We start from the raw sequence: 11998 nt of genomic DNA on the forward strand, positions 1-11998 counted from the left end.
ACTTCGAGTGTCGAACCACAGGGAGGCGTAGATTATTTAATTCGAAAATAAACAAAAGACAAATTAAAAGGACTTTGTTTTGAAGGTTTTGATATCTATAAGCTAAAGATAAAAATAAGCTGCAAGTTAACTAAGAAAAGACTAATTAGATGGGAGAAACATGTCACTCCAAGTTGCTCATTAGACTTGAATCATTACACACCTATATCGAAAGCACATATTTGGGATTAATTAATCAACCTAATCGCGTGCACTGAACATGTTTGCGACGTATAATTCACAGTCAGCTGAACACTTGTTCCATGAATTAACTTTCAACGATATTAAATTCCTGCGAAAGCGCGGGAATAAAATATCATCTACTATAAGAACTTACCTAATCCATTGTCAAATTATCCTCTGAACAATTCAAATTCAACAACACATCAATTGATTAGTCCATCCAAGTTCATGTTAAAGAGACGATAAACAAGGATTAAAAATCCATAACGATAGAGGCCTCTAAAGTGATAGAATCTAACATTAAACACATCAACGATGTCAAAACGTGAATTCAAAGGGGCAGACACTTTCATACAAGTCTAAATCATAACTTGGAGCAACATAAAGAGCTTAGCCTAAGCACATGGTAATAATAACAATTAAAACCGTAGGAAGCTTGCTCTTGTTGAGTGGAATGGAGATATGGAGATGGATCGTCGGAATGTTGGTCGGAATTTCTTCCTTCTCTTCTTCCTCCTCTCTTCCTCTCCTTTCCTCTCCGTTTTTCCCCTCCGAATTCGTCCCCACTTTCTCTGATTCTTTTCTTCTTTTTAATCCTTCAAACCGCTGAATAACTGCCAATTTGCAGTTGAGGCTACGAAACGCCCGGCCGGGTGAAATTAGAAGTGGGAATCGCCCGACCGGGCGAAAGACGTCTAGATGGCTCGCGGGAAACGCCCGACCGGGCGTTTTGAAGCATGAAATCGCCCGACCGGGCAATAAAACTGTACTCTGCATGCTTTCTGAAAATCACCCGGCCGGGTGCAATATTGGGCATGAAATTCACCCGGCCGGGTGGACAATTCTGAGAGCTTTCTTCCCTACTTCATCACCATCCGAGCTTTATTCCTTGTTTCACCATTCATTCCTCTTCCTACACCACAAAACATCCTTTTGCAAGCATCAAACTATATAAATCATGTAAAATTAGGGGAATAAAAATGTACAATTTGATTCACATCAAATACCCCCAAACTTATTTGCTTGCTCGTCCTCGAGCAAGATCACATAAAACACAAAACTTTGAAGCTCAACTCACAAAAGTTTTTCAACAGATTTCAAAAGAGCGAATCATGTAGGGACGTGAATGATAAAATATAAACCCCCACATTTCCAATCAAGATTTTCCCCCTCTCAAAACAATCACTCATCAACCTAGAACTTCAAGTCAATGTGCATATCAAAATAAGTCCAAGCATAAGATCATAAAACTCAAACCGTCATCATTGACTCGTCAAGCATTACTTATCACATAGACTCGCGGATTTCAAATCAAACTTCTTTAACTCTACCAAGCTATTTACAAAACATCCACAAAATGTCAACAATAAGGTCCAAGGTCTTAATTCAAGGTTGTAATGGGGCTAAGGATGAGGTAGGATAAATATTGATAGTGAGCTCAAAAACTACACATTCGAGTGCCAAATTCTTCCCTCATACAACTTCCTTCCAAAGATCAAACAAAAAGATTTTACAACCAAACTCTCACTCCCCCAAACTTGAGATATTCTAGACAAGATTACATCTCACAAATATAGAAGCTCTAACTTTATTTCATCAAACTTTTTTTTTAGATAAGACCTCGACTTTTGCAAATTTGAAGGTCGTCTTTTTCTTTTTCTCTTTTTTTTCTAAGAACTTCATTCTTTTCACCTATGCATTACATCAGTCTAAAAATGTCTACACTTTTACACTTCACCACCCAACACTCAAAACTCAAACCACAAAGCTCAAACTTGTATTTAGCACCCAAATAGTAGCAAGGTCTATTGATGAGGCTAAAATGAGGCTTATTTACGTAGCTAAGTGATTGGTTAAGTGTTTACACAAATAATAGGGAATTAAGCTCAAAGTGGCTTCTAGGGGAACGTTTGATGGACTAGGCATGTGATCATTTGGCCATGGAGTTCATTCTAGTGCCTTATCCTCCCAAATCATTGACACAAATGAATACAAGCGGTTCACTCGATAAAGCAAATCAATCCAAGATAATCTCCACAAGACATGTAATTTCCATACTCTCCTCAACTCAAGAAATCGGCTGTAATCACAACATGCTTTTTCAAATAAATTCATGCACAAATTCCATTCATCCTAAGCTTCAAAGATCAAGTAAAATCAAGCAAGATTTCCTAACCAGAAAGCCGAAGATAAAGCGTGCACCCGTCAATTACATGATTCACAACACTTTAGCATGCAATACACCCAAAAAACATGCATAATGCATAAAAATCATTCACAATCCCCCCACACTTGAATGCTACATTGTCCTCAATGTATGCAAAGACGAACATATAAAGTAAAGGGAAAGAAGACTCCCCCAAACTTGGCGTGATATCCATAGTGCATTCGGGTGGGTGGGTGGGTGTATTTTCCTTTGTAGGTGTGCTTCCTCATAAGCTCGAATGTGAATCCTATCTACATGTTGCTCCTACAAAAAGAAAAATTAAAACAACAAAAAGAAAACAAAATACTCAATTCATAAAAATACATCGAAGGAAAGAATTGAGCGAACAAAACCCTCGATTTATTAAGAGAAAATAAAGAAAACTAAAAGCTCATTGGGTTGCCTCCCAACTAGCGCCTTTGTTTAAAGTCGTTGGCTCGACTTAGCCTTCTAGCTACAACTCTGAAACATGGAAATAAAAAGTTAGAAAACTATACAAAAATAAAAACAATAAGAATCCTACATTAAATAACCAGTTGCCTCCCCGGCAACGGCGCCAAAACTTGATGTGTAATTTTCGAGGTTTTATATTAATGGATTAATAACACACAAGTTCAATAAAATAGCTCTAATATTACAATCTATCTGCAATAGTACAGAGTCAACTGTAGTACTTCGAGTGTCGAACCACAGGGAGGCGTAGATTATTTAATTCGAAAATAAACAAAAGACAAATTAAAAGGACTTTGTTTTGAAGGTTTTGATATCTATAAGCTAAAGATAAAAATAAGCTGCAAGTTAACTAAGAAAAGACTAATCAGATGGGAGAAACATGTCACTCCAAGTTGCTCATTAGACTTGAATCATTACACACCTATATCGAAAGCACATATTTGGGATTAATTAATCAACCTAATCGCGTGCACTGAACATGTTTGCGACGTATAATTCACAGTCAGCTGAACACTTGTTCCATGAATTAACTTTCAACGATATTAAATTCCTGCGAAAGCGCGGGAATAAAATATCATCTACTATAAGAACTTACCTAATCCATTGTCAAATTATCCTCTGAACAATTCAAATTCAACAACACATCAATTGATTAGTCCATCCAAGTTCATGTTAAAGAGACGATAAATAAGGATTAAAAATCTATAACGATAGAGGCCTCTAAAGTGATAGAATCTAACATTAAACACATCAACGATGTCAAAACGTGAATTCAAAGGTGCAGATACGTTCATACAAGTCTAAATCATAACTTGGAGCAACATAAAGAGCTTAGCCTAAGCACATTGTAATAATAACAATTAAAACCGTAGGAAGCTTGCTCTTGTTGAGTGGAATGGAGATATGGAGATGGATCGTCGGAATGTTGGTCGGAATTTCTTCCTTCTCCTCTTCCTCCTCTCTTCCTCTCCTTTCCTCTCCGTTTTTCCCCTCTGAATTCGTCCCCACTTTCTCTGATTCTTTTCTTCTTTTTAATCCTTCAAACCGCTGAATAACTGCCAATTTGCAGTTGAGGCTACGAAACGCCCGGCCGGGTGAAATTAGAAGTGGGAATCGCCCGACCGGGCGAAAGACGTCTAGATGGCTCGCGGGAAACGCCCGACCGGGCGTTTTGAAGCATGAAATCGCCCGACCGGGCAATAAAACTGTACTCTGCATGCTTTCTGAAAATCACCCGGCCGGGTGCAATATTGGGCATGAAATTCACCCGGCCGGGTGGACAATTCTGAGAGCTTTCTTCCCTACTTCATCACCATCCGAGCTTTATTCCTTGTTTCACCATTCATTCCTCTTCCTACACCACAAAACATCCTTTTGCAAGCATCAAACTATATAAATCATGTAAAATTAGGGGAATAAAAATGTACAATTTGATTCACATCAAATACCCCCAAACTTATTTGCTTGCTCGTCCTCGAGCAAGATCACATAAAACACAAAACTTTGAAGCTCAACTCACAAAAGTTTTTCAACAGATTTCAAAAGAGCGAATCATGTAGGGACGTGAATGATAAAATATAAACCCCCACATTTCCAATCAAGATTTTCCCCCTCTCAAAACAATCACTCATCAACCTAGAACTTCAAGTCAATGTGCATATCAAAATAAGTCCAAGCATAAGATCATAAAACTCAAACCGTCATCATTGACTCGTCAAGCATTACTTATCACATAGACTCGCGGATTTCAAATCAAACTTCTTTAACTCTACCAAGCTATTTACAAAACATCCACAAAATGTCAACAATAAGGTCCAAGGTCTTAATTCAAGGTTGTAATGGGGCTAAGGATGAGGTAGGATAAATATTGATAGTGAGCTCAAAAACTACACATTCGAGTGCCAAATTCTTCCCTCATACAACTTCCTTCCAAAGATCAAACAAAAAGATTTTACAACCAAACTCTCACTCCCCCAAACTTGAGATATTCTAGACAAGATTACATCTCACAAATATAGAAGCTCTAACTTTATTTCATCAAACTTTTTTTTTAGATAAGACCTTGACTTTTGCAAATTTGAAGGTCGTCTTTTTCTTTTTCTCTTTTTTTTTCTAAGAACTTCATTCTTTTCACCTATGCATTACATCAGTCTAAAAATGTCTACACTTTTACACTTCACCACCCAACACTCAAAATTCAAACCACAAAGCTCAAACTTGTATTTAGCACCCAAATAGTAGCAAGGTCTATTGATGAGGCTAAAATGAGGCTTATTTACGTAGCTAAGTGATTGGTTAAGTGTTTACACAAATAATAGGGAATTAAGCTCAAAGTGGCTTCTAGGGGAACGTTTGATGGACTAGGCATGTGATCATTTGGCCATGGAGTTCATCCTAGTGCCTTATCCTCCCAAATCATTGACACAAATGAATACAAGCGGTTCACTCGATAAAGCAAATCAATCCAAGATAATCTCCACAAGACATGTAATTTCCATACTCTCCTCAACTCAAGAAATCGGTTGTAATCACAACATGCTTTTTCAAATAAATTCATGCACAAATTCCATTCATCCTAAGCTTCAAAGATCAAGTAAAATCAAGCAAGATTTCCTAACCAGAAAGCTGAAGATAAAGCGTGCACCCGTCAATTACATGATTCACAACACTTTAGCATGCAATACACCCAAAAAACATGCATAATGCATAAAAATCATTCACAATCCCCCCACACTTGAATGCTACATTGTCCTCAATGTATGCAAAGAAGAACATATAAAGTAAAGGGAAAGAAGACTCCCCCAAACTTGGCGTGATATCCATAGTGCATTCGGGTGGGTGGGTGGGTGTATTTTCCTTTGTAGGTGTGCTTCCTCATAAGCTCGAATGTGAATCCTATCTACATGTTGCTCCTACAAAAAGAAAAATTAAAACAACAAAAAGAAAACAAAATACTCAATTCATAAAAATACATCGAAGGAAAGAATTGAGCGAACAAAACCCTCGATTTATTAAGAGAAAATAAAGAAAACTAAAAGCTCATTGGGTTGCCTCCCAACTAGCGCCTTTGTTTAAAGTCGTTGGCTCGACTTAGCCTTCTAGCTACAACTCTGAAACATGGAAATAAAAAGTTAGAAAACTATACAAAAATAAAAACAATAAGAATCCTACATTAAATAACCAGTTGCCTCCCCGGCAACGGCGCCAAAACTTGATGTGTAATTTTCGAGGTTTTATATTAATGGATTAATAACACAGAAGTTCAATAAAATAGCTCTAATATTACAATCTATCTGTAAGAGTACAGAGTCAACTGTAGTACTTCGAGTGTCGAACCACAAGGAGGCGTAGATTAATTAATTCGAAAATAAACAAAAGACAAATTAAAAGGACTTTGTTTTGAAGGTTTTGATATCTATAAGCTAAAGATAAAAATAAGCTGCAAGTTAACTAAGAAAAGACTAATCAGATGGGAGAAACATGTCACTCCAAGTTGCTCATTAGACTTGAATCATTACACACCTATATCGAAAGCACATATTTGGGATTAATTAATCAACCTAATCGCGTGCACTGAACATGTTTGCGACGTATAATTCACAGTCAGCTGAACACTTGTTCCATGAATTAACTTTCAACGATATTAAATTCCTGCGAAAGCGCGGGAATAAAATATCATCTTCTATAAGAACTTACCTAATCCATTGTCAAATTATCCTCTGAACAATTCAAATTCAACAACACATCAATTGATTAGTCCATCCAAGTTCATGTTAAAGAGACGATAAACAAGGATTAAAAATCTATAACGATAGAGGCCTCTAAAGTGATAGAATCTAACATTAAACACATCAACGATGTCAAAACGTGAATTCAAAGGTGCAGATACTTTCATACAAGTCTAAATCATAACTTGGAGCAACATAAAGAGCTTAGCCTAAGCACATGGTAATAATAACAATTAAAACCGTAGGAAGCTTGCTCTTGTTGAGTGGAATGGAGATATGGAGATGGATCGTCGGAATGTTGGTCGGAATTTCTTCCTTCTCTTCTTCCTCCTCTCTTCCTCTCCTTTCCTCTCCGTTTTCCCCTCCGAATTCGTCCCCACTTTCTCTGATTCTTTTCTTCTTTTTAATCCTTCAAACCGCTGAATAACTGCCAATTTGCAGTTGAGGCTACGAAACGCCCGGCCGGGTGAAATTAGAAGTGGGAATCGCCCGACCGGGCGAAAGACGTCTAGATGGCTCGCGGGAAACGCCCGACCGGGCGTTTTGAAGCATGAAATCGCCCGACCGGGCAATAAAACTGTACTCTGCATGCTTTCTGAAAATCACCCGGCCGGGTGCAATATTGGGCATGAAATTCACCCGGCCGGGTGGACAATTCTGAGAGCTTTCTTCCCTACTTCATCACCATCCGAGCTTTATTCCTTGTTTCACCATTCATTCCTCTTCCTACACCACAAAACATCCTTTTGCAAGCATCAAACTATATAAATCATGTAAAATTAGGGGAATAAAAATGTACAATTTGATTCACATCAAATACCCCCAAACTTATTTGCTTGCTCGTCCTCGAGCAAGATCACATAAAACACAAAACTTTGAAGCTCAACTCACAAAAGTTTTTCAACAGATTTCAAAAGAGCGAATCATGTAGGGACGTGAATGATAAAATATAAACCCCCACATTTCCAATCAAGATTTTCCCCCTCTCAAAACAATCACTCATCAACCTAGAACTTCAAGTCAATGTGCATATCAAAATAAGTCCAAGCATAAGATCATAAAACTCAAACCGTCATCATTGACTCGTCAAGCATTACTTATCACATAGACTCGCGGATTTCAAATCAAACTTCTTTAACTCTACCAAGCTATTTACAAAACATCCACAAAATGTCAACAATAAGGTCAAGGTCTTAATTCAAGGTTGTAATGGGGCTAAGGATGAGGTAGGATAAATATGGATAGTGAGCTCAAAAACTACACATTCGAGTGCCAAATTCTTCCCTCATACAACTTCCTTCCAAAGATCAAACAAAAAGATTTTACAACCAAACTCTCACTCCCCCAAACTTGAGATATTCTAGACAAGATTACATCTCACAAATATAGAAGCTCTAACTTTATTTCATCAAACTTTTTTTTTAGATAAGACCTTGACTTTTGCAAATTTGAAGGTCGTCTTTTTCTTTTTCTCTTTTTTTTTCTAAGAACTTCATTCTTTTCACCTATGCATTACATCAGTCTAAAAATGTCTACACTTTTACACTTCACCACCCAACACTCAAAACTCAAACCACAAAGCTCAAACTTGTATTTAGCACCCAAATAGTAGCAAGGTCTATTGATGAGGCTAAAATGAGGCTTATTTACGTAGCTAAGTGATTGGTTAAGTGTTTACACAAATAATAGGGAATTAAGCTCAAAGTGGCTTCTAGGGGAACGTTTGATGGACTAGGCATGTGATCATTTGGCCATGGAGTTCATCCTAGTGCCTTATCCTCCCAAATCATTGACACAAATGAATACAAGCGGTTCACTCGATAAAGCAAATCAATCCAAGATAATCTCCACAAGACATGTAATTTCCATACTCTCCTCAACTCAAGAAATCGGCTGTAATCACAACATGCTTTTTCAAATAAATTCATGCACAAATTCCATTCATCCTAAGCTTCAAAGATCAAGTAAAATCAAGCAAGATTTCCTAACCAGAAAGCCGAAGATAAAGCGTGCACCCGTCAATTACATGATTCACAACACTTTAGCATGCAATACACCCAAAAAACATGCATAATGCATAAAAATCATTCACAATCCCCCCACACTTGAATGCTACATTGTCCTCAATGTATGCAAAGAAAACATATAAAGTAAAGGGAAAGAAGACTCCCCCAAACTTGGCGTGATATCCATAGTGCATTCGGGTGGGTGGGTGGGTGTATTTTCCTTTGTAGGTGTGCTTCCTCATAAGCTCGAATGTGAATCCTATCTACATGTTGCTCCTACAAAAAGAAAAATTAAAACAACAAAAAGAAAACAAAATACTCAATTCATAAAAATACATCGAAGGAAAGAATTGAGCGAACAAAACCCTCGATTTATTAAGAGAAAATAAAGAAAACTAAAAGCTCATTGGGTTGCCTCCCAACTAGCGCCTTTGTTTAAAGTCGTTGGCTCGACTTAGCCTTCTAGCTACAACTCTGAAACATGGAAATAAAAAGTTAGAAAACTATACAAAAATAAAAACAAAAAGAATCCTACATTAAATAACCAGTTGCCTCCCCGGCAACGGCGCCAAAACTTGATGTGTAATTTTTGAGGTTTTATATTAATGGATTAATAACACACAAGTTCAATAAAATAGCTCTAATATTACAATCTATCTGTAAGAGTACAGAGTCAACTGTAGTACTTCGAGTGTCGAACCACAGGGAGGCGTAGATTATTTAATTCGAAAATAAACAAAAGACAAATTAAAAGGACTTTGTTTTGAAGGTTTTGATATCTATAAGCTAAAGATAAAAATAAGCTGCAAGTTAACTAAGAAAAGACTAATCAGATGGGAGAAACATGTCACTCCAAGTTGCTCATTAGACTTGAATCATTACACACCTATATCGAAAGCACATATTTGGGATTAATTAATCAACCTAATCGCGTGCACTGAACATGTTTGCGACGTATAATTCACAGTCAGCTGAACACTTGTTCCATGAATTAACTTTCAACGATATTAAATTCCTGCGAAAGCGCGGGAATAAAATATCATCTACTATAAGAACTTACCTAATCCATTGTCAAATTATCCTCTGAACAATTCAAATTCAACAACACATCAATTGATTAGTCCATCCAAGTTCATGTTAAAGAGACGATAAACAAGGATTAAAAATCTATAACGATAGAGGCCTCTAAAGTGATAGAATCTAACATTAAACACATCAACGATGTCAAAACGTGAATTCAAAGGTGCAGATACGTTCATACAAGTCTAAATCATAACTTGGAGCAACATAAAGAGCTTAGCCTAAGCACATTGTAATAATAACAATTAAAACCGTAGGAAGCTTGCTTTTGTTGAGTGGAATGGAGATATGGAGATGGATCGTCGGAATGTTGGTCGGAATTTCTTCCTTCTCTTCTTCCTCCTCTCTTCCTCTCCTTTCCTCTCTGTTTTTCCCCTCCGAATTCGTCCCCCACTTTCTCTGATTCTTTTCTTCTTTTTAATCCTTCAAACCGCTGAATAACTGCCAATTTGCAGTTGAGGCTACGAAACGCCCGGCCGGGTGAAATTAGAAGTGGGAATCGCCCGACCGAGCGAAAGACGTCTAGATGGCTCGCGGGAAAGGCCCGACCGGGCGTTTTGAAGCATGAAATCGCCCGACCGGGCGATAAAACTGTACTCCGCATGCTTTCTGAAAATCACCCGGCCGGGTGCAATATTGGGCATGAAATTCACCCGGCCGGGTGGACAATTCTGAGAGCTTTCTTCCCTACTTCATCACCATCCGAGCTTTATTCCTTGTTTCACCATTCATTCCTCTTCCTACACTACAAAACATCCTTTTGCAAGCATCAAACTATATAAATCATGTAAAATTAGGGGAATAAAAATGTACAATTTGATTCACATCAATAATCTATAGAACTATGTAGGTAGTAGTATTTCTTCAAAAAAAATGTAGGTAGTAGTAAATGTTTGTAGTAAAAACTTAAGGGCGTGTTCGGGTTCTCCCACATGGGCAGAATTGGGTCCATTTCGAGGCATTTAAACAAATGTTACATATAGGATTATCTTTTCAAGAAATTACAAGACTATTGAATTAGTAGCTAGCTAGCTAGTTAAGTCCTATTGAAATGCCATGAATTTAGCAGTTGTGTTAAAACTTGAATTTAGGATCATTCTCTTATTATTGTTATTTTAACAGGAATTGGGTGTATTTAGAGTGTCCATTATAAGGCCGGCGTCGGCCGCCCCCAATCCGCCGCCGCCCCGCCGGCCTATAGTGCGAGAATTGTTCACCCCGAGGCGGACAAATTTTTTGGGGGCGGACGGCCCTTTGGCGAGAAGAGTGCGAGGACGCGCCGGGGGGAACCGCCGCGCCGGCCTATAGCGAGACGGTGCGCGGCACCCCGGATATGGGGCGGACGATTTTTTTTCCCTTTTTTAAAAATTCAATTTAATTTACCTATAAATACACCTCATTACCTTCATTATTTTCACACCATTCCAACTCTTCACTCATACTTTCTCTCACTAAAATTTGTGGATTCAATTGGTATTAAAATGGACTATTTGTGGAATGACGCGTGGAATTTGCTGATTCAAGAGGTGCAGAACCAAGCCGACGAGAAGGATACGGCGCGCGAGGCGGAAGTTGCGGAGGCCGCGATCCCTCGTGCGATAACTCACCGTCGGACCATCCAACGAGACCATAGCGGAGCGCACCAATGTCTAATGGCAGACTACTTTGTGGATAACCCCCGTTATCCACCCGAGATTTTCCGTCGGTGATTCAGAATGTCGCAACAGCTCTTCAACCATATAGCGACGAATTTGGCGGAGCGGTACCGGTGCTTCACCCTCCGGAGTGATTGCACTGGCCGGATCAGGCTGTCTACTTTTCAGAAATGCACCGCTGCAATTAGGCAGCTTGCCTATGCCGGACCGGCTGATATATTCGACGAATACCTACAGATGGGTGAGACGACTAGCCTAACGGTGCTCAGGCAGTTTTGTAAGGGGATCCGAGAAATATTTGGTCTGGAGTTCCTACGAAAGCCCACCCCTGATGAGTGCCAGAGACTGCTAGATACGCACGGTTCGGTTCACGGTTTCCCAAGATGTTAGGAAGCATCGATTGCATGCATTTGGAGTGGAGAAACTGTCCAGTGGCGTGGAAAGGCCAGTTCACTACTGGTTTCAAAAGCAAAGGTCCATCGATGATTTTGGAAGCCGTTGCTGACTAACGCTTGCGGATCTGGCATACGTATTTCGGTGTTGCAGGTTCGAACAACGACATCAATGTTCTTTAGTCATCGCATCTCTTCAATGATGAGTGCCGGGGGGAGGGTCCAGAAATCAGCTTCGTAGCCAACGGAACGCAGT

Source organism: Salvia splendens, chromosome 5, assembly GCF_004379255.2.
Source record: "Salvia splendens isolate huo1 chromosome 5, SspV2, whole genome shotgun sequence".
NCBI lineage: Eukaryota > Viridiplantae > Streptophyta > Magnoliopsida > Lamiales > Lamiaceae > Salvia > Salvia splendens.